Source organism: Leguminivora glycinivorella, chromosome 9 (genome assembly GCF_023078275.1).
Source record: "Leguminivora glycinivorella isolate SPB_JAAS2020 chromosome 9, LegGlyc_1.1, whole genome shotgun sequence".
NCBI classification, from domain to species: Eukaryota; Metazoa; Arthropoda; class Insecta; order Lepidoptera; family Tortricidae; genus Leguminivora; species Leguminivora glycinivorella.
In genome coordinates, this window is record NC_062979.1 from 10,659,308 (window position 1) to 10,683,714 (window position 24,407).

Sequence of the window (24,407 nt, forward strand, 5' to 3'; positions counted from 1 at the left end):
GAGATGTGTTTATGTATATATTTTTTTAATATGGATATGTTAGTCCATAATAAATGCATTATATCAAAGTGAGTAGAAACCGAGCTTAATCCATTAAACATGCATTGAAAATTGCATACAAAGCTAATGGAAAACTCACAATCGAACAACAAAAAGCCGCAACCGCTATCGCTGAACTGTGCAAACAACGTGGCAATAAGCCAAGTGATCATCGGAAGAATCGGTTTGTGTCTGAAGCCATTTCCATTCGCCAGCTTGGCACGGAAGCTTACATAATAAAGTGAATGATAGGACTACGTATGGGTAAGGAATTTTCTTATGACTGCGCCTGTAAAACTGATGATTATCGAACTGGGGGCCGATTTTTGAATCTCGGCCATTCGATTTCGTGAAATTCGTTCAATAATATCTCCACTACTAGCGATTTAAATTCTACTAACAGAATCAAAAACGAGTGTTCATTACCACTAGTTTTAAAATTACTAGTCGTCCTTCTTCAAAAATAGCATTACGTCGTTTTCCACAGACTTTCGAACGGCGAATTCGTGCGTTCGAAATTCAACCGATTTTTGAATCTCAGCCATTCGATTTCGTGAAATTCGTTCAATAATATCTCCACTACTAGCGATTTAAATTCTACTAACAGAATCAAAAACGAGTGGTCATTACGACTAGTTTTAAAATTACTAGTCGTCCTTCTTCAAAAATAGCATTACGTCGTTTTCCACAGACTTCCGAACGGCGAATTCGTGCGGTCGAAATTCAACCGATTTTTGAATCTCGGCCATTCGATTTCGTGAAATTCGTTCAATAATATCTCCACTACTAGCTATTTAAATTCTACTTACAGAATCGAAAACGAGTGGTCATTACCACTAGTTTTAAAATTACTAGTCGTCCTTCTTCAAAAATAGCATTACGTCGTTTTCCACAGACTTTCGAACGGCGAATTTGTGCGTTCGAAATTCAAAAATCGATCCCCTGGGCGTATAGACCAAAACCTCACTCTCACCATCTGTCTTTCTTATTAGTGTGACTAAGAGAGCTATTTAACTAATAAAAGATGAATTTGTGTGTACTCGTATAAAAATGTGTGCCAACTGCTTTCTAACTGACGGTAACTTCTATCAATAATTACATTAAATTGCGCTTTCAAAATGCGAAAAGTGCTCGATGGAGCGAAATGAAAAGTCGATCACATTAAACTTGGTAGATGAAATCTTCTTTTAGAGGAAACATAATTATAATGATGCACTGTCTGAATTTGTTCAAGATTGGTATCATTGAAATCATTTCTTGTGACTCCCCTCTTTAATTATATTACAAACATTTGGGAGACTAGGACAAGACATATAAAAAATAATATAATGCGCGTTTTACGAGAGTGTCTTGAGACTTACGACCTATTTAGATTGTATTATTCCCTCAACCAAGGGCGAATACAGATGGCTTAGTTAAATAGTAACAACATTTAACACATGTTTAATCTTACAATTTCATAAGTGTCTAGAAAATTGTATCATTCAAATGAAAATCGTAGTAGACTTTGCCTTTGTACGACACCAAATTTCTTAGTGTGTTTACTGTTTATAGAAATTCTCTAGAAATCACAATATATTCAATGTATTCAATTGTCGATAACAATCCAGGCATCCATATTATCCCTATTCGCTCCGGTCGACAGTATAGGTAAGTATACTCTTCATGAACCTGACGGCCTAGCCAAAGTGACGCTACGTGGTGAAAGAAATGCATTCTGGATCTGTCGCGTAGGCTACAGAAGAGATAGAGAGAGGTCGAACAGCTCGACCTGAAGCTGCTTCGCTATGATACTCTGACGAAGCGTAATTGTTTGTAACGTTGGCTAGGTCCCTGAACCGCCCCCGGCAAGCCGTCTGCTGCACTCTGTCTATTTATAGCATGTTTTTGTTTTGACGTTATAACGAAGCATCAGCCAGAGTTGTTATTGCAAATGAAGGATATATTATGTTAGTTAATAATAATAAAATAGTTATTAAAGGGCGATCAAACATTGTGGAAGTTTGTACCAGATGGTTCATTTTAAAATTTGTTTCTCAATTTAAAATAATAATTGCAAAATCTGGTTCATAATTACTGTCAAAGCCAGGTCTGCCTGGAAATTTCCGTTTATTCCAAAACTCCAGAAAACACAATTCGTTTTTTTTTAATTGCTGAAAAAAACGTCATCTGTTATTTTTTCTCGTAGAACACTTCCGGACCTATAATAATGGCGTCTCATGAACTAAGGATTAAGAGAGAATTAAGGATTTCGAGATATTTAAAGTGTGAAACAGCTTGTTATTAGTCGTACCTAAACACTTCGGTCCCTAGACGAATATAAGAACGTATTTGAAGCGAACACTTGACTCCGAGGCGATGCAGTCTTAATCACATAGCACCGCTGAGCACCCCGGGGCTAGATAATGTTTCCAACTAAGTATAGCCTTGTGGGACATCAGGTTATAGAACTGACGTTCGAGTTTTGGTTATTTTACTTACTAACCCATCGTGTGCTTATGCACGGATCCGTGCGAAAAATTAAGTCATCTTTTGGCATTTTTTCCGGCACGATTTTTTTTTACTCTACATGGCATAGCCGAGGTTGGAATCCACGATTTTTTCAACCATCCGCACACGAGGGGTTAAGGCTTGTTTTGATTTAATTTAACGGTTTCGTATAAAAAAGCCTTAAAAACCAATTTTACAGGCCGTGTGAACGAAGAACATTTCGATATGCTTATAGCATTCATTTACTATGTAGGTACATAAAAAGTAGGTACAAACTTAACTATGTTATCAATATAAATTGCCATTCTTGGCGCACCTCTGTACCCAGAATTATATAGGTAGGTACGAAGTGTAACCGATTTTGTTTAAGGGTCCTACTAAATATCGTTAAGGCAAAGTTGAAGACGATAAAATGAAAAAATAAAACAAAAAATTCGTGATGAAAAAAGTATCAAAATAGCAACTATAGTGATACATTTTCTTAAAAAAATTAAGTCATAACCAAAGAGGATCGAGTATTAAAGAGAGTTACTGTCGAAGTAAAATGTGCAATCACAGTGCATAGACTGCCATCTCTTGACACAGGCTTACAACTTTTGAACCTCAGTTTTGACAATTTGGTCCATATTCTTAGCTCGATATGTGTTAAAATGTCTTCTTCTTCTGCCTGGCTCCTTCCCATTTACTTGGGGTCGGCCCTTCTAATCATGCGTCGCCAGGCCGTTCGGTCCTGGGTCGTCTCTGGTCTTAAGTTTCCATTCTTCATGTCTTTTCTGACAACTGCCATCCAGGTTGTTGGGGGTCTACCTGGTCCACGAGGTACATCAGCTAACGCCAGGACTTCTTTGGTCATGTGTTCTGGTGGTCGCCGCATCACATGACCATACCACCTTAATCGGCCTTCTACGAGTTTCTCTTGGATCGGTACCACTCTGAAACTGCCTCTTACGTAGTTGTTCCGCACATGGTCAAGTCTCGTAACTCCGCCTGCCCATTTCAGCATTTTCATTTCAGCGCAGTGTATCTTGTTTTCCTGCTGTTTTTTGAGTGGCCAGCATTCAGCTCCATACGTCATTGCTGGGCGTACTGCTGTTTTGTATACTTTGCCCTTGATGTGTACCGGCATTCGACTATCGCAGAGTACACCCGTGAGCTCCCTCCATCTCATCCACCCCATGTTTATCCGATGGGTAACATCCATGTCAATCGACCCATCATCACAGATAATAGAACCAAGGTATTTGAAATGAGAGACCCTTTTTAACTGATGGTTTTGTAAGTGGATGCTGGCGCTATTGTTGATGGTGCTGAAATTGCAGTGCATATACTCCGTCTTCTCCCTGCTCACACGCAGTCCTGCTCTTTCCAGTGCGTCCCTCCATTCCTCTACTATGCTTTGTAAGGTGCTGGGGTCTTCGCTTATGAGCACTATATCATCAGCGTAGAGAATGTCCCATGGCGGAGGTCGTTGTAGCTGTGATGTTAGATGGTCCATCACAAGGTTGAATAAGAGAGGACTGAGTGCCGAGCCTTGATGTACACCGACCTTCACTTGGAACTCTTCGCTTATTCCGGCTGGGCTTCGGACTCTTGCAGTAACGTCTCGGTACATGTCCTGGACGATGTGGATATACCGCTCTGGCACTCCATGTGCTCGGAGGGCCTGCCAGATTAGTTCGCTTGGTACCCGGTCGAAAGCCTTTTCCAAATCTATAAAAGTCATGTGTAAGTCGGATTTATTGGCTTTATATTTTTCCATCAGAATTCTAATCGAGTGTATAGCATCGGTCGTTGATTTGCCCGCGACAAATCCACACTGGTTTTCAGAAACGTTTGTAAGTTTGAGGAGTCTCCTATTTATGACCTTTTCCCACATTTTAAAGGCGTGTGATATAAACTTTATGGCTCTATAATTGCCACAAAGTCTGATGTCTCCCTTGTTTTTGTAAAATGGGATTAAAAAGCTTCTTCTCCATTCATCAGGAATGCCATCGATTAAAATTCTGTTGAAGAGCTTAGTTAGAAACTTAACCCCCTCGTTTCCCATTTTCTTCCAGAACTCGGCAGGCATTTCATCTGGTCCAGCGGCTTTATTGTTTGACATCGACTTGACTGACGCGAATACCTCTTCTGGTGTTATGCATGGTATCGCACCCTCTATGGATGGGTTTTCGAGGAGATGCTCTCTGGGAAAAGTTTCATTCAGTAATTTGGAATAGTACACTTTCCATCGGTTATTAATATCATCGTTCGATGTAAGCAGCTGGCCTTGCTCGTCTTTAATAAACTTGGTTGAATGTGTATCTTTACTATTCCTGTGTCTTTGTTTCGCGAGTTTGAAGATATCTTTGCCATTTGAGGCAGCCTCGAGTTTTGCGTAAAAGTCATCTTTCGACATAGCCCTGGCTTGTGCTACAACACGCTTTGCGGTTTTCTTTGCCGTTTTGTACATTTCTAGGTCTTGTTGGTCTAGAGTGGCCTGCCATTTTTTGAAAAGTGTTTTCTTGACTTCCAACTTCTCTTTGACTTCGTCATTCCACCAGCTTGTATCCCTGTTGCCGTTAACGGTGCCTTTGGATATCCCAAGATATTGTTTGGCTTTTTGGGTACAGTGCGATTGAAAGTCACTCCACATTTTATTGGCAGTCTCCTCCCCTTCAGCCATCGCCTGAGTATATTCAGCAACGTCTTTGCATAGTTTTAACCCTTCTTCTCGTTCTAATTTGTGACAGCGGATTCTAACGGATTTGTCTTTCTTCACCTTGATTGGTCTGGGAGTTATAAATTCAGCCACTAACTAGTAAACGATGTTGTGATGTTAGCGGTTCTCCGGGAATGATTTTACAATCTCTAAAAGTTTTTAACCGATCACGATCCGCTAAAATGTAGTCTATTTGACTGCAAGCTCCACCGCTTTTATAGGTTATGAGATGTTTTGAAGGTTTCGAGAAAAACGTGTTGACAATAGCTAGATCATGTGTGAGCGCAAAGTCTAAGATGCACTCTCCTTGTGAGGTAATGTTGCCATACCCACTATTGCCATGTATTCTTTGGTAATTGATAGATGTCTCGCCAACATGGCCATTAAGATCACCGCCAACGTACCTGAATTCACTGCTTGGGATAGATCGCATCAGTTCATTTAACTCTTCCCAAAATTGTTCTTTTTCCTATGTGTTAAAATGTCAAATATGAATATTAGCGCCATCTAGCTGAGCGTACCCCAAAGGTGTAATGCCATCTAGGCCACCGTACCTTTTTTTGTATGGTACTGAGGTAAGTTTTTTTTAGACTTTATCTGTCTATATGGAGTTATATATGTCTTTGGTCACAACGACGTCAACAATCACGCCGCGTGTGCTACGCACCTTAGATTTTTCCTTTCCTTTGGGAGCGTAGGTTCGTATCCTACCGACTGCGCCATGCAAAGTATCAGAGATCACACAATGAAACCACCTTAGCTGATTATAAAACTGATTTATTATTTTCGATTGCATGCCATTGCCGCCTATACCCTATGTACAAATTTACCCACATAGTAATATGTGACACTGCTAGCTTTGAAAAGAAGTGGCCCGCCGTGTTTCTTGCCGGTCCCATAATGGATACCTGAGGGAGGACTGAAATCTTCTCGTGGCTGAGGCGTAGGGTTAGAGCCGGCGTAGCTTTATTTGACGTTCAAATGCGCATTGTAATATGCCTACTTGGAAAATAAATATTTCATTTCATGTCATAGCCTTTTTGATAGCTCATTCGGATACCATAATTATAGACATTGCCTAAAATTAATGAACATCGAATCATAATAACCCCAGTTTTCCCGCTATATAATTGGAAGTATTTCTCCCACTAACGGGCGCCTGACCCTTTAATGGGACAGCGGCAGCGGCGGGTTAACTGTACTAATTTTGCCGGCTTAATTACTTAGCAACTAACCGACATACGGTATCAGGGAAATAAGCAGGGTGAAACTGCTGGAGAGAAAACTACTATTTATGGAAAGGTATTTGAGTATTGGTGATTTTTTTTTCTGATTTAGCCTCTTGGCCTTTTCAAACATGTATTTTTTACGTAATCATCATCCTCCTTGCGTTATCCCGGCATTTCCCACGGCTCATGGGAGCCTGGGGTCCGCTTTGACAACTAATCCCAAGATTTGGCGTAGGCACTACTTAGTTTTACGAAAGCGACTGCCATCTGACCTTTCAACCCGAAGGGTAACTAGACCTTATTGGAATTAGTCCGGTTTCTTCACGATGTTTTCCTTAACCGAAAAGCGACTGCCAAATATCAAATGACATTTCGCACATAAATTCCGAAAAACTCATTGATGTGAGCCGGGGTTCGAACCCGCGACCTCCGGAACGAAAGTCGCACGCACTTACTGCTAGGCTACCAGCGCTTCCAAGGATCAAGGATAATTTAGGGCTGATGTGTACTAACTGGTACCAAATGTTGAAGTAAAGTCAGAGTCCATCATGTATCAGCCCCAATTTAGTAACATTTGATGCTTTGAAAAAAAAAAAAAAAACAACGCATGTAAGTCTCTCGAAGATCAAAATGATGATCTAAGTCAATTAAGTTCGAAGGTGCGCATACACATGTAAGTCTCTCGAAGATCAAAATGATGATCTACTTAAGTCAATTAAGTTCGAAGGTCATAGTTTTTATTTAGCCACAGCCAGTTAGCCATGTTTTCATTCAAAGTAACACTTAGTCCAAATATATTATTAGGTGGTACGTTACATTTGCATTTCACATCTCTGTTTGAAATCACAGCACAATAATTAAAGTTGCAGCGCTGTACAGTTCCTGCAGATAAGTGTTAATTTTACATTCACCCGCCCAGTAGGCCTAGCACATGACTGCCGAGAGAGTATGTCGCCGCGAGACAGATCACACGTCTTGTTCTAACTGTATTAATGACATAAGGACGGGTAGTCTATCTCGCGGCGACATACTCCCGCGGCAATCATGTGCTAACCCTGCAGGGAACGTGGACGCATTACATTTGAATATGAATAGGACATAGTTTAGAAAATTTGCTATTTAATAACTGGCATGCGTGACTGAAACTAGACTTCATGCTTGGTAGAAAACCGCGCGGAAACCATGGATTATTTTTGTAGGTATATTTGACATGAACGCAAAGTAAAATAACCAAACCACAAAATTAAAATTTTGAAAAAACCCCCGACTGCGACATAGTAGACTGATTTTCATGAAACATGGCTAAGAACACTCCCGACTAACTCAGCTTTCAGACAAAAAAAAACTAAATCTAAATCGGTTCATCCGTTCGGGAGCTTCAATGCCACAGACAGACAGACACGTTTTTTTTTTTTTTTTTACGTTAAACTTTAAATACAATGCTCCATAACACCCCGTCGTTTTTGCGTCTTCTAAACATGGGTTTGAAGTAGGCAGGATAAAAATCCAAGAGATGTTTTTTTAAGAGCTCAAAACGCGCTATATCCCCGCATGGACATTTAAAAAAATAACACCCCGTCGTTTTTTTTAAAAAAACTCAAAACGCGCCGCATGGGCATTTTTTATTTAACCATAATTTATCTGGGCACAAAAAATGGCGTTAAATTAACATTTTCTGTGGGAATTAAACTTGGCCCGCTACATTTTCAATCATTTTATAGGTGTTTTGGTTCGTTGATGATTCCACCAACAAGTTTTAGGAAAGCAGGCGTTTCATGAAGACGAGAGATACTTAAACAAATTATATTTAACTCGAGGATTTCCTAGTAAGTCATAGCACTTAGTGAGCCAGTACTGCCTTACTCCATCGTACTTTACTAAATACCACGGCAACTCAAAAAAAATCGACTTGGAGATAGAAGATTAGGAAAAAGTAGGTTAAATCGCTTTTTAGTGTACATATATTATTTGATTACATATTATATTTACGAAAAATACCTGTGATGAAAAAATACCATGAATTATCCAACAAAATATATAGTATACCACCCCCTATACGCAACTCCAATGGTCTTAGCTCATTTAAACGTAAACTAAAAAAACATCTTTTAACCCAGCAGCTGTCGTGATCTCTACGAAGTGTGAGCCGTGTGAGTGTTACGGATCGTGGTGTTTGTTAGTTTATGTTGTATGTTTATGTATCGTTTTACCCCCCCCCCTCTCAGTTCCTTCTTTATTCCTCTCCCCCAATATTTCATTTTATCTCATTTTCTGCCCCTCGCTCCTCCTGCTATATTTTTTTGTCTCGTTTTAATAGTACAAATATATTTTTCTATTGACTTCTTGTTATGGTTTTAGTATGAATTGTATCTCTAAATGTTATCTTACTGTACTGTACCCTCACTTATTGTGTTGCACTATCGACCGACCCTGGGCCCCACGGAAGACCAGCGCTGTGGCACCATCTGTGCCAGAGCATATGCTGAGTGGTGTCCTTTTGCGACAACTATATCAAACATTATGTATTTACATGTTGTGTTTATGTACTCTAGTATAATACCTTCTTGGTCGTAATAAATGTATTTTCTTTCCTTCTTTCTTTCAAAAAAATTATATCATTCAATCTACTCCAATTATGTTTGTTTATTGCAGAAAATGCGAAAGAATTTTCTAGACTAACCAGCAAAGCCGCAGTTTGGATGTTGTTATGCGATCCTGTAACAACATTTTAGGTTATTTAAAAAACTAGAACGACTTAATCGCGTACAAAAATCTCAACTTACATTTATATTTGGCGTGATGTTTTGAATTTTGAATTCATCTTGTAAACACAGCATATAAATATTATTTATATTGGTCACATGCGTCACAGCTAGGGTGGCCCTGATTATCATAAATACCTACACGTCATCTTATGGGCATGTCCAATTTAATATGGAAAAGCCGACTAAACGAGGGCAGCACGTTGTGCAATTTGTGAAAAGCAATATAATTCAAGCTGGTGATGATCAAACCTTCAATAATAAATATTTGTCTTAAATTCTTCTGTACTCTGATTTTGCTGTTGTTCATACAAAATCACGTTAGATAATGTATCAAATTATTATATATTTGCAAAGGATTATTTATATATGTAGGATTTACATACTTCATACTATGAATTGTACCTCGATTTTTTAACGCTACCTATTAAATAATAGTATTTACTTTTAACTACACTGATGATGCCTAAAACAAAATATTTTTTTCAAAATGTGTGTTGACGTGATAATATGATTTTAAAATAAAGAAATCTGTCATTTGTTTTTATAAAACATAAAAACACGAGAAAATATTCGGGGAAAATATGATTTTGGCCCCATCCAGGCTGCGAAGAGCACCATCTAGTTTTAAGTCTAAAAGGCCCATACATTTTAGCTTTAGGGGTACGCTTTTTTGTATGGGCTTTGTCAGTCTAGTATTAAATTGTTCTTGATGTTTACCAAATACCTTTAAGTATAATGTATATTTTAACATACGGAGTGATCGAGAAAAGCAATTTTACCAAAGATTTTTGCACTGAAAGAAGACAGGATTATTGTCTGCCTACTGCATATAACCATCCCGTTATTATATTTATTTTCTCCACTATGAAATCGAGATGCAATTATACTCCCGCGGTTATTTGCTCCGCACGCGATCGCATTGGAAGAAGTGCTTTATTTATAAGGAAGTAGTCGCTTTTATTCGATTATGTGTTCACAAGTGTGTGGTCTCGTAATGTGTTCTTTAGATCCTATATACTAAAAATAAAAAATAAAACTATATACTAAAAAGTTTTGTTAAGGCTTTGTTAACATCTTATTGCTACATGCATAGTTACACGCCAGATAAATTTCAGTCAAAATTTAGCTTGGTATAACTAGTAGTTAGACTAACAATCCAAACTTGTGGGTTCGAACCTCATCCCGCTAGAATTGATGGCAGTATTCATCACCAACTAATAACTTGTTAATCTTAATCACATCCAAAAAAGTCCTGAAGATTAAAACCGAACGTTATTAAAAAGGCAGTCTACAACAAAAACGTCATTTTAGAAGCAAAATGAAGTACAAGTATCAGTGTAAGCTGAAGATTGTAAAAACCTTTTAAGAAACTCAGCCGCAAATGAGCTTCTCTACTAGCCAGCTAATGACTCCTTACTGGGAACACACTTTTTTCAACCTCTTTAAGTAGCAATTACGTCTGTGGGAGGTTTTTCTGCGAGATGCAAAATAACGATGGACAAAATGTACTTAAAACTTAACTTGTCTATAAAGTTGATGTAATTTAAAAAGAACAGGCAACACATTTTGTAGTTTGACTTGTTCATTTAAATTGTAATGTGAAGTATCTTAAAACATATTCTTATGATGAAATTGCTCAACATTCAGCAATGATACTTACTCGGCGTAATTAAGTAAGGGTTCACGAAGTCGTGATATCGCAGCGACAGGTTGCTAGCCCATCGTCTAAACCGCAATTAGGGACTCACCAAATCTATCGACGCGTACGGCTGCGTTCAACGACGACGATGCGTAAGCTTCTTCATACCAAGATCGATTTAATACTCGTCTGACAAAGCCCATATAATAACCTAACCACAAAATTAAAATTTTGAAAAAACCCCCGACCGCGACCGATTTTCATGAAACATGGCTAAGAACACTCCGGACTAACTCAGCTTTCAGACAAAAAAAACTAAATCAAAATCGGTTCATCCGTTCGAGAGCTACGATGCCACAGACAGACACGTCAAACTTATAACACCCCTTCGTTTTTGCGTCGGGGGTTAAAAAAGAATAACCCTGAAATGTATGGGCCTTTTAGGCTTAAAACTAGATGGCGCTGTTCGCAGCCTGGAAGTATCCAAAATCATATTTTCCCACAATATTTTTGCGTGTTTTTATTTTTTAAAAGAACTAATGACATAATTTATTTATTTTAAAATCATGATATCACGTCAATACACAATTGTATTCATCATCAGTGTAGTTATGGTAGGTGGCGCTAAAAGATCGAGGTAGGATTCTTAGTATGAAGTATGTAAATCTTATATTAAATAATCCTTGTTCATACTAACGCGCGATTTTTGCTCTGTTGGAGTTTGTTTGGGGTTCGGTTTGGGGAAACCCTTAATCCTATATTCCACAGTCGACTTCACTTCTATGACACCGGGAGGAAATGGGGTGGTGAAATTCTTAACCCGTCACCCTAGTCGCCTGCAGAATCAAGAGAACTACATTGACAGGTCATTGTCAAGTTTATTTTGTTGTTTATATAACTTGACGATCCTTTTTAGGTGATATTTTCGTAAATTTAATTTATTTTAATTATATTGTTATAATTGTTCACACCATACCGTTATTTATATATACTCAAACAACTCTTTTGTCAGTTTAATAAAAATATTCGTTACGAAAGTCAAGCTTATTAAAATATTCAATTAAAGTGTACTTTTAAATAAGCCCCAGTATTAATTAAGAGGGAATCCGTGGCACAATAAGCTCTCTCGGGACGGTAAGCACACTTAATGACTTCACTACATGTATTTATTAAAAATTCTGGGAAATAGGTATTTTATTTTGTATGGAAAAATAAGATTTACCTAATATATACTTTATTACGTGAAATAAACTGAACCAACCAATTATGATGATAGAAAGCCAATTATTACATTTAATAATCACGTGGAAAGCATAAGATAAAAATCTTTTAAACAGATCACAGTGATAAAGATATGCAAATGCTATTACGCCCCTTAGGTACCTAAAGCGTTTACGCGTTCTAATGAGAATAAGAAAATCTCTTAGTACGAAATAGTTTTTTTGCTTATTTTTCAATTCTATAATTATAAGAAGAGTGCTCTTATAATTATAGAATATTTATTTATAAGATTTTATTATGACGCTCGCGTTTTATTTTAATATGTACGAGGTCGTTCAAAAATGCATGGACATGTTTTTTTGTTTATGTACCACTAAATCGTTGATTTTGTTTTGCCACATGTATCGCCGGCTGAAAGGGTTGAAAGCGTGTGATAAAATTTTATTATGTGCTACAAGCGTCGTCAAACGCATCGAGCAATTCCAATTTTTCCAAATTGTTATTTACTTCAAATATTATTAGATAACAATACTCCAGAGCCTTATTACTTTACAATACCTCCTCTTATCTCCGTAGAATCGTCACCGTTTTAAGTGGCCTGATTTATTGAGAGCCATCGGCTGTCCCAAAGAGATGGATTGTCTTTTAAATTGTTCCCGGGCTCGCGACGGCGGACATGACAGATGTTCCATTTACAACTGTACTCTATTAGAGGACAATCAACGTTTAGCTCGCTATTTGGAAAATGTTTTTCTTTTCAGGTTTTGTTGGGAAAGAAATTGTTCTGTAATTGCACTTAGGGGTATTGTGTTGTCACTGAGACAAAGTTTTGAGACAATATTCACAGCTTACTTAAATAGTGTTAAATATTAAGCTTCTTAGAGTCAGAAACTCTACGCTCTCACAATTTCTCTTTTTTGGACACTAAGTGTGGCGAGTCAAGGGACTCAAAATTATTAAAACTTTGTATACTCTGCCGAGTAATGAAAAGTTGTGTTTAAAATTTTATTCGGAAAGTGTTTTATGTTATATTTTTCTCAAAATCCAAATATTGATAGAATTTGACATGAAATATTACGCAAAAATGTTAAAACACATTTCGTAAAAGGATTTTTTTCTCCCCGCTAGTAAGTAACTACTTATTTGGCAATATTCTTCCATATGGGGAGATAATACTATTCATGAATATTATAGATATGTACTGTACACAAATGAGACACCAAATAATGAAGTTGTAAACACCCCATCAAAATCAGCATCTCATAAAACTGAGCCTCTGAATAACATTGTCAAGTAATTACAATTCTCCGACCTTCACGTGAATGTGTTATCATTTTCAAAAGAAAAGCTTCCATAAATATTAACACATACGGTGTATAATTGTACAGTGCATAAACAAAGGTTTTGTTTGCTAATGGCGCATTTCGCGTTACATTACAAGGGGCAATATCTCGTGTCTTTTTTCATAGTAAGCAATCGTTGAGATTTTGAAATGACGCCTATATCCGTTTAATATTCCTATTTTGAATTAGCCGGAATTATTGTAAACAAAGGTGTGACCGCTGCTATAAAAAATTTGCACCATTCGAGGTATTAAAATTGCCGATATTTTACAAGTTTATTAAAAATCTTTACATATTCCATTACACAAATAATTACTCTGTTTAAACGAAAATAAATTTCAAGACAAAACGTTTTGGTATATTTATTGAAATTAAGAAGCCGTTTTTGTCGGGTACTTTGTTTATTGCTCTGGTATCACTGTGGAAATGAACCTGGGTGACCAAGTAGCGGGCTGGTAAGCATTATTTTTCAGCAATTTTCGAGACTAGATGGTAGCACAGAATATATAATAGTACAAGTACAGAAGGCCCACTGCTTTGATGTTCACGACATGCCGCCTTTTTAAATGCCTACAAAATTCTTACAAAGAAACGAGCCGCACGTGCGCGGCGTCCGGCGATAGGGTTGCCTATGGATTAAAACGAATTAATACTCAGATAAAATGTTTTACTATTATATTCAGGTCTTGGGTACTTTCTAGGTATATATATAGTATTTATATATTTTTGTTGAGGTTCTAACATCACAAGCCTTATTGAACCCTTCCGGGGGAATTAATTAATAGTAGATCTGTGTAAAAAGTCCTATGGTATTTATTTTATTCATGATATTTATTTAACTAAGTTTTATTGGCCATTCCACATGCGGACAGCGTATAATGAACCTTACAAAAACTCGCGACGCAAAGTAAACAATAGAATTTAAAGTGTGAACATGCGTTCCGTGAGAATGCGCGCCACCCCTGATTAGGCCGCGAATTCGCGGCCGCCAGCATGTACTTGTAGCGCGGCGATAGAATCGTAGAGTGAGCCGCCCCTGATGGTAGTGAATTTTAATGGCTAATTAAAACCGATTTCAAATACGATAGTGCAGAATAAGATGGTTATAAATTTAATTATTGGTTTTGTACGTATCTGATATGACAGAACTTCGTCAATTTTGGACCGATTTTTACTTTGACTTGCATGGGATCATAACATAATATACTTAACAGTCATCGTGTTCGATCTGTTCACGATTTTAAGTGTGTAAAAGAGTAATCGTGAATAACTGGTTACAAGTTATTTGTTTTTACGTCGGCCCTTACTTTGAGAACCCTCGACTTGAGCTGCGCGTGTTACTTTGACAGTGACAGCAGTTTGTTTACGTTTATTCCGTTCAATTCGTAATGGGAGATAGACAGAGACGAAGAACATCTATAACATTAGCAATAACTACTTAATAAGGTTTTCTGTATACATTATCTTCATTCTTATCGATATCAAGAGCCTTATACTATTTAAGTACCTGCCGTCGCCTGCGGCTTTGCTTGCCTTAAATTCGAAAATTGTGAAATGCTCCATACAAATTTCCACCTCCCATTTTAGAGAAGTGGGGGATTAGAAAGAGACGAAAAGTTGCCTATGTCACTGTCCGTCCCTTCAACTATGTCCACTTAAAAATCACTTTAATTCGTCACTCCGTTTTGCCGTAAAAGACCGACAAACAGACACACACATTCCCATTTATAATATTATATAAAAATAGTAATATTATTATGGTGTGGATTTTACTGATATACATGTACTTTATACTAAGGTTAAAGGGGTTCACAGATTACCAGTTCACTGGACGATATATGTGCCGCTTAACTTCAAACTTGGGTAAATCCAGTCTGCATAAGGCTAATTATATTTCAGATCAATATTATATTTTTTATATAATCAACCTTAAAGCAGAATGGATTTACCCAAGTTTGAAAGTAAGTTGTCAGTAGGCCTAGTACATGATTGCCGCGAGAGTATGTCGCCGCGAGATAGACTACCCGTCCTTATGTCATTAATACAGTTAGAAGAAGACGTGTGATCTATCTCGCGGCGACATACTCCCGCGGCCATCATGTGCTAGGCCTACTGTTATTCAAAACTGTTGCTTTTTATTAACAAGTGACAGACTGGTATCGTCTAGTGAACTTTTAAATCTGTGTTTACTTTGAAATTTCCACGATATTGCCAGCGAAACATTTCATTAAAATACTGTCATTAGAAGATTAACTCTCCTGAGATCTAACCCCGACATATAAATCCAGAAATACTAATAAATAAATAAATAAATATTATAGGACATTTTTTTTAGTACAAAGATTGATCCCTGAAAAACCAGGTCGCGCAAATTAGTTAGCAGAACCCCGCCCACGGTAAGCTGAAGAAGGCTTGTATTGTGGGTACTCGGACAGCGATATATATAATATACAAATACTTATATATACATAGAAAACGCCCATGACTCAGGAACAAATATCAAATTCATCACACAAATTATTTTTTTATTTTACCGACTGAGCCAGACCGGTTGTCAAAATTTATTCATTAATGTACGTGGTTTGCACCTTGCACATATTAATATTCCTACCAAGCCTCGGCTTTTAACTTATAACTATGACAAGGGCTGGTAGTTTTATTGGTAGCCGGCGAGCCAATGCGGCACGACGTGTCTTGGCAATGTGCTTCATCTACAATTGGCCTTAAAATTTAGAGAGTCGGGGGATATAGCTAACGACCGTATTTATTTGGTACTTGATGTGCATCTGGTGTATCTACTGCAATGGTATAAACAGGTACGAGTGGAATTGGGTGTAAAATGCTAAGAACGAGTGCATTTTCCTAAAATGTGTAAAGTACATAGCTTCCGAATAGGTTTAGTATGGGATAGAAGTTTGAAATTTAGTTTAAGTCAAATACATTGTATGCCCGAAAAGGGTAAAACTGTTAATACACCTCAAAAATGTACCTATTGTTATACTTCCTGTAACCTACACAATTTAAATAATAAATATTTCTGATTTCCGTACCTAATACAATTTATCATCTAAACTCTGTAAGGCATATTACTAGCGATGAGCGTAGAAAATGTAAAAGTATAATAGTACATTTCGATACAAGTGCGAAAAAGAGGAAGTTCGAAACGAGTGGCGATTAATTAAAACACGACCGAAGGGAGTACACGAGTTAATTCCTTTTCGCACGTGTATGGAATTTTTTCAGTACAGATGGACCTCCGAAACCATAAAAAAAAAATTTCAAAAAATTTTTCAGTACATATGGTGTTTTTTTTACGCACTAGTGCGAGAAGTGGTTCATTATATGTCAGGTCGAAACTTCGGAGGTCCATCTGTACTGAAAAACGTCGTACGATAGGTACAAGTGCGTAAAAAAGGAAGTTCGAAATGAGTGGCGATAAATTAAAACACGACCGAAGGGAGTGTTTTAAATCGACACGAGTTACGAATTTCCTTTTCGCACGTGTAATGTACTAAAATTTAGTTCGTTGAGTCATTACCTATAAGAGTTATTCAATAGTAGCGTCATAAGTCCCTTTTGCTAATCATCACAGTCATGCACAGTGTGACTTAAATAGGTCAAAACGTTAGACTAGTGATCGTAAGACGATTGAACTGGCGGTATCCGCGTCAGTAAAACTACTTCATAATCTTTATTACCTTCGTAGTGAATTAGCAATCTAATGGCTTATTCCATTATATCCTAAGGCAGGTTCAGACCAAATTTACACCGCTGCCGGCGTTTCTCGGAATAAGCTGTGTTTCACTAACAAGTTTACTGCTTAAGCTTGTATGCTTGTAACAACTATCCCCGGTCTACAGCTGAGTGTTTATTTTAGAATGTTTTGTTGTTCATGTTCTTGAAAGGGGCTTGGGAACGTTAAAGTACCAGTGTCTGACGCGCTAATAAGAAATAGATGACACCCTTCTGTCATATTCATTGACAAAATTACTGGGTCACTGTTAAGCACTGGTACTTTAGTAAAGTATTATTAGCATAAAAACACAATAATATTTTGACGTACATTTTTGGAGTATTTATATTTTTGTCCTATTAAGCAAGATGGCAGTCGCTTTCGTAAAAAATAGTGCCTACACCAAATATTGGGATTTGTTGTCACAGCGGACCCCAGGCTCCCATGAGCCGTGGCAAATGCCGGGATAAGGCAAGGAGGTTGATGATATTTTCGTCCTGACGTCACCAGGATGAGGTATCGGAATTTCTCGGGACTATAAAATAAAATGTATGAAAAATTAAGATTTAAACAAAATTAAAATTTTGAGAAAACCCCCGACCGTGACGTAGTAGACCGATTTTCATGAAACATGGCTAGGAACACTCCCGACTAACTCAGCATTCAGACAAAAAAAAACTAAATCTAAATCGGTTCATCCGTTCGGGAGCAACGATGCCACAGACAGACAGACAGACAGACAGACAGACTGACAGACAGACAGACAGACAGACACAGACAAACAGACAGACAGACACGTCAAACTTATAATACCCCGTCGTTTTTGCGTCGGGGGTTAAGAGGATACTGTAGCGAAAATACTGAAATGGAAAGGAGCCCCCCTTTCAACTTGGGAATTTCAGTTAAATATACAAGTGTTATTAACTAGATTTATCGAAAAAAAATTGTCCATTAAGAACAACTCAGTCAAAATATTTAAAAAAATCTTTAAAATCGAGGTTCCAAAGCAGAATATCATAAAAATCAAAACGGTCCGACACAGATAAAAATAATAAAAATCTGTGTTGAAAAAATCATTGCTCTAATATCTTCAAAAACCAGGGAGGAAATAGTCGAGAGCGTTTGTATGGAGAATTGACCCCTACCGTATCATCTTAAAAACTAAGAATTGCATTCAATGACTCTGACAGTATGATCTAAAAGCTTTCTTTTCATCTTTTCGAACTCCGGGCGTGTCGGCATCGGTTCGACAATGTGTTTAACTGTTTTATGATCTGACTTGGCACCAACTTCATATTCATTATTTGATGGACAGCATGATAATATGATATTTTATCAGTATTCAAAACGTTTTTTTATTTAATTCTAATATTTAGATTGACATTACTTTCACGTACTCACTCAATTAATGAACACAATAAATGCCTGTTTCAGTACAACCTCACTCTCACCGAATGCCATTATTCCTCAAGGCAGTTCATTAGAGCCCCTCTCAAGTTTATTGAATCCCGCAGGATATAACGAACATTGGCAGGCTATTTTTATTGCGTAACCTTCGGCGCTTGTGATACGACACTTACACGTGGTGAACAAATTCTGTTTAAGTTTTCATTCGCGAAACATAGCAATAGCCATGATTCTGTGTTTTTTTTTATTAAAACTGAATTTATTTCGCCCCCCATTGATTCGTATTTTTTTGAGCAGTTTATGTAAAGAAAAGATGCTTTAATAGTTTTTTTTTTACTTGGTAGATGATGTATTTGTTCAACGTACAACAACATAGTATAAACAACGTAAAAACGCTTACACTTCACTTCTAATCTAGACACGCGGTAGCGTGTTAAGCCAAGTTCAAATAACAGAACTGGTGAGCCGCACCGTGTGTAATATTACACGAACCATTTGGAGCCGCTTCGGACGCCCTCATAACTAAAAATAATTTTCCATAAACGTGCCAAAATTTAACTCATGTAAGACTTGAAAGATCCAAATTTCATGAACACGTCTCAAACGGTTATTTAGATAATAACGTCCAAAAATAGTCATTTTTACCACGTATATTGCTATAGACATAAATTCTAACCCAGTTCCAGGTGACCTAGAAAGTTCAAATTTGGCATGCAGATAGGTAGTAATAAAAATAAGTGATATGTTACGTTGTTATAGATACATTTCAGGACGACCATTGAGCTTGGCACCCATTTAGATATCACTTCTTTTGTCCAACAACCAAGTCATATAGGTATCATATTATTGAACTTGGCTCTCATTTCACATTTATGTTTTTGATGGGATAAAAAAATACCTAATTCCTCCCTAGGTAAGGTGCCCAGAAAGCTGACCGCATGCCCTCCTGTATAGCAATGCTATTTAATCCACTGAACGAAATATTGGCCAGCCCTCTGGTCACCAGACCTTTTAATGAATAGAATGGAAATTAAATGAAATTAGTTTATATCGACATATCATAAAGAAATAAAAATCAATGAAAAAATAATAGATAGGAAAATTATAATTCAATTCGACTTTGTCATTTCAATACACCAGTGATAAATTTGAGTTACGGGTAGCAATAAACGTTATTAAGGACGCAATTACTCAAGCACTGCAACCGGGAAATGAAAATGATATGCAAATGATTCACTCTACGCCGATATTCAGACAGCTGTAATAGATCAAGAGCCCAGGCCCGCCAGACCTTCCTCAAATTCTCAAGGATGAAACTTTGGGACAATGTAGAGTTCACATCGGCGTTTAATGTGTGCATATTTTCTAGTTCGGCCCATCGGCCAATTTTTTGCTATCAAGTGATGAAGGTGAAAAAAAAAGTGCTTACTTTCCTTAAATTCTCAAGGCTGATTTTTATATATGTGTTAGAGCACGTTGTTAGAAATTGGTTATCATCAATGCCAGACCGTTTCCGCCGGCCATAACTTTTACCAGACGCGACAAAGTTGGCAAAAAATGACTCTAACTTACCTCATTTTCTCAAGCCCAAGTAAATTAGATCATAATCATAACTATGTGTTTTGGATGCAGGAATGTTTTATTAAAGTTAGATTAAAACAAAAGATCAACATTATTTTTGTAAGTAAATTTCTATTCCGAAGTGCGTTGAAGTTTACGACCTACTTTTAAATCATAGCTAAGTAATTTTATTTCAAATAAAGTACTTACTATAAATATTATATGTCCATGCTGTTTTGTAAGCGATTGGAACTACGACCCAGGCAGAATTCCGAGTTAATTGATTTTACATGAATCATTATACTGATAGTCTGTCTTTCTGTACATACCGGATATACGAACAGAATATTATTAAATTAACAAATGCAGAAAAAAAACCTGTGTGCATATTTCGCTCCATGTGCGTAGCGATATACCGCCGTAGCAAAAGGCTGTAGCGTAGCCATTAAATTTGCGAGTTATTTTTATAACATTCAACACCAAGATGCGCTACGCGGTAATATCGTAGCCACTAACATGAGAAAATAGGGTATGTAGCAAAAAGCGCCTATGGATAAAGAACCCGATATCGAATATACTTGCGGCCATGCCCTGGCCAAATACTGCAGAAATGCCTGGCGCCGCCAATACGCAAGAGCGATAGAGATAGATAGCTACGAAAGAGATATTATCGTGAGCATTTGTGCATCCGTCTACGCACTGGTACTATTTATAACGATACTATAATAAAAAGCGAAATTTCACATCATATTCTAAAGATGTAAGGCTACATATTTAGTGATAGACGATAAAAGTGCTTTCATCTCTTCACAGTAACACTCAACTTGTATGACTAATAGTGCTCACATTGCCTGTTATAAAATGTTGGACTTAACAACGTGTGACAGGGTAATAATAAAACACTATGATGCTCTCCTCTATCCCGAAGCTTAAGTATGCTCCCTTTAACTTGTCAGATTCATGATTTGTCCAAAGCACTCACAAAATTAAATTACGTTTTTATTCAGAATTTTGTATGTTTACAATGGTTATCCATTGAACATAGAATTTTTGTTTTTAGAGGTCTACAAGTGAGTTTTATGATTTTGAAACGTTAGTGAAATATTAGTTTGTTTTAGAAGGATCCTTTGTTAGTTTAGCCTTATACGGGTCGGGGAATAAACATAGTATGAAAATATTGCTTTTCCTTTGAAATCTAGGTTTTAAAACTACAAACCAGTCATTTCATGACTGCTGTAGTTTTCCACGCTAACTATATATTTCACTTATTATCCCACACTACGTTATCACTTGGAAATTAGTACACCAAATATCCACCACTAATACTTGGCTCTGTAGCGTTCTCGATAAGTTTAGACATTTAGACAATATAAAAAAAAAAAAACACTTAATTTGTTTGTACATTATCAATTTACCACAGTGAACTCACCTAGACTCTTTTGACAATTTTGAAAGTAGGTATTTTATCCCAATTAACATTTTCAGTTGCATTCTGTAGAGAGTTTATCAATATCAACAGACATATAATGGTGTAAAAATTCAATGTGTTCCTAACTGACAATGTTAAACTTATTTCAAACAAACCCAAATAAATGTGTCATTCCGTTTCAGACTTTAAGTAGGGACCACACGTACACGGTCCGCTACGCTCCAAATTAACCGTAGTAATAAAAGTTGAAAGCTTATGGGATGGTAAAAGAGACGTGATACTTGATATAGTTGCGAGTTGCGACTTTAAATTGAACCATAATATAGTACCCCGTACGGGAAAAGACATATAGAACTCCGTATAGACGGATAAAGTCTAAGAAAAAAACGTACCTCAGTACCATACAGAAAAAGGTACAGTGGCCTAGATGGCATTACACCTTTGGGGTACGCTCAGCTAGATGGCGCTAACATTAATATTTGATATTTTAACAAATATCAAGCTATGAATATGGGCCAAACTGTCAAAACTGAGGTTTAAAAGTTTTAAGCTCTCTTTTGTCAAGAGATGGCAGTCTATGCACTGTGATTACACATTTCACTTCAACAGTAACTCGATCCTCTTTGGTACGGGTGTCTCAGAATTCCACTGCGGAGTTTAGGTTCAATTATGGTGTGGGTTAGTAACCTACATTCTGTTTAATTTGAAAGAAAGAAAAAAAGAAAAGACATTTATTCAGTACAGCACACATACACAGGACAAAACGGTGAAAAAAAAAAGAAACTAATAATAAAAAAAATTACACAAAAATATCCTAAGGAAATTAAATTTCGGTTTCTTTCAACCCTTTCAATGCTAAGAGTTGTACTAACTTGAGCAGTTTTCATATGCTCTGCCTACCCATTTTAGGAATACTGGCATGAAGTTATGTATGTTTGAATATACCTCTATATCCGTTACAATTTAAATTAGAGTGCGACAAATCATTTAGGTCCTTGGTGCGTGTTATTTGAAATGTACCTAATGCATTTCTTAGGTGAAAAAGAACCTTATCGAGATCTAAAAATATTTTTAATTAATAGCAGCAAATAAGCAGACGAACCACCTGATGGGAAGCAGTCATCGCTGTCTATGGACATAAACAAATCATTAAAATGATTCCAGGTTCAACATTTCAAAAACAAAGCGGGCGTAACACTTGAATGAAACATGAAGTTCTGTTTTGTGAAATAACTTTGGTAGCTTAACTTAAGTATTTTAAGTCAATGAGAAACTTAAGCTAAGTAAGAAAATACTATATTCTAATGGAATTCAGTGAGATTCTATATTAGATAATATGGACTGAAAACAGTGTTAAATTTACAAATTAGCTAGTGATTCCTTTAACCTCCTACGTATAACGGGTTCAAATCCAAATGAATTCAAGCCTCATTATCATTCTATAGTACTTACTAAAAAAATTGCACAAAAAATACAAAAATATTATTTATTTTATTTATTTTTTATTTAATCAAAAAGTAACACAGCATTACAGTTTACACTAAGCCACTGTGAAACTACAAAATACAAAACAACAAACGATAAATAATACAAAAAATAAACAAATTAAACATTAGATTTGGGCGACGACGTAACAGCGTGGCTTCGTTGCGTCATCTGACTCGGCGTAGATTCGGCAGGTTGCCCCGGAACCACCGAAATACCACACCCTTCGGCCAGAAGTCTGCGCACGCGATGGTGTCCTGCAGCGTGCGCGGCACGCTCACAACAAATGAAGTGAAGTGCACGGCGTGACTGCAGCTATTGCGTTGCACCCTCAGCGTGTAGCTAGTGTTCCGGCGAACGTACTACACCACCTCGTCAGCCCCGGCGGAGTAATGCAAGCGCGACACGTAGAGCGCTTTACTCGGTGTAGCAACTCGCAGACCAGAAGTATACGATGTTACCGGATGGGCATTATTAAGACCGGTGGCCCTAGGCAAATCATTTTGGAAAGTAAATAATAATAGCCATACAAGCCTAACAGCCGAGTCCTTTTCAATATCAGCTACATTTTCAATAACAGCTAGGACCTATACTCCGTTTCTTTTAAGATTAGAATTATCTGTCAAACGGGTAATCGAAGAAGCAGTTGTAGTAAACCTTCCTTCTTCGATATCGGCCGATACCACTGATTTCTCGGAACTTATGTACATAGTGTAGATAGTGTATGGAAATAGTGACAGTGACGTTTAAAAATAGAGCATAGTGTGAGAACTCTGCCTCCTTAGGTTTTTTAATGTACAACTTTTCCATGCAAAATTGCAAATATTGGGTTGGTAAGAAAGTAATGAGCGATCGATTGAATTCCACATAAAATTTTTGAGAGAGTTCTAGAATCTTCTATGGTCGAAAGTATATAAAGGGCGAGTCGCACAGTTTCTCGTCAGTCATTCACTAGCTGTCGCCGAGCTAATATAAGGAAGAAAATGGACGAATTAAAAGTGCATGTAAGGCATTGCTTACTATATGAATTTCAGTCTGGCCATTCAGCCGCCGAAGCAGTGCGTAATATATGTCAGCGTGTTGCTCCTGAAGTTGTGTCTGAGGCCACGGCGAAACGATGGTTCCAGCGGTTTCGTAGTGGCGACTTTTCATTATCAGATCAACCTAAGTCTGGTCGACCGGTGAAGATTGATGTAGCCAAATTAAAAACCTTAATTGAAGGAGATCCAAGGCTAACGAGTCGTACTCTTGCTACCGAGTTAGGCTGCTCTCATGTCACCATAGAAACTAGGGCTCCCGGTCGTGACCGTGTATCGTGAACACGTAGCCGTACGCACGTTGCCGTGATACACGGCAACGGATTTCT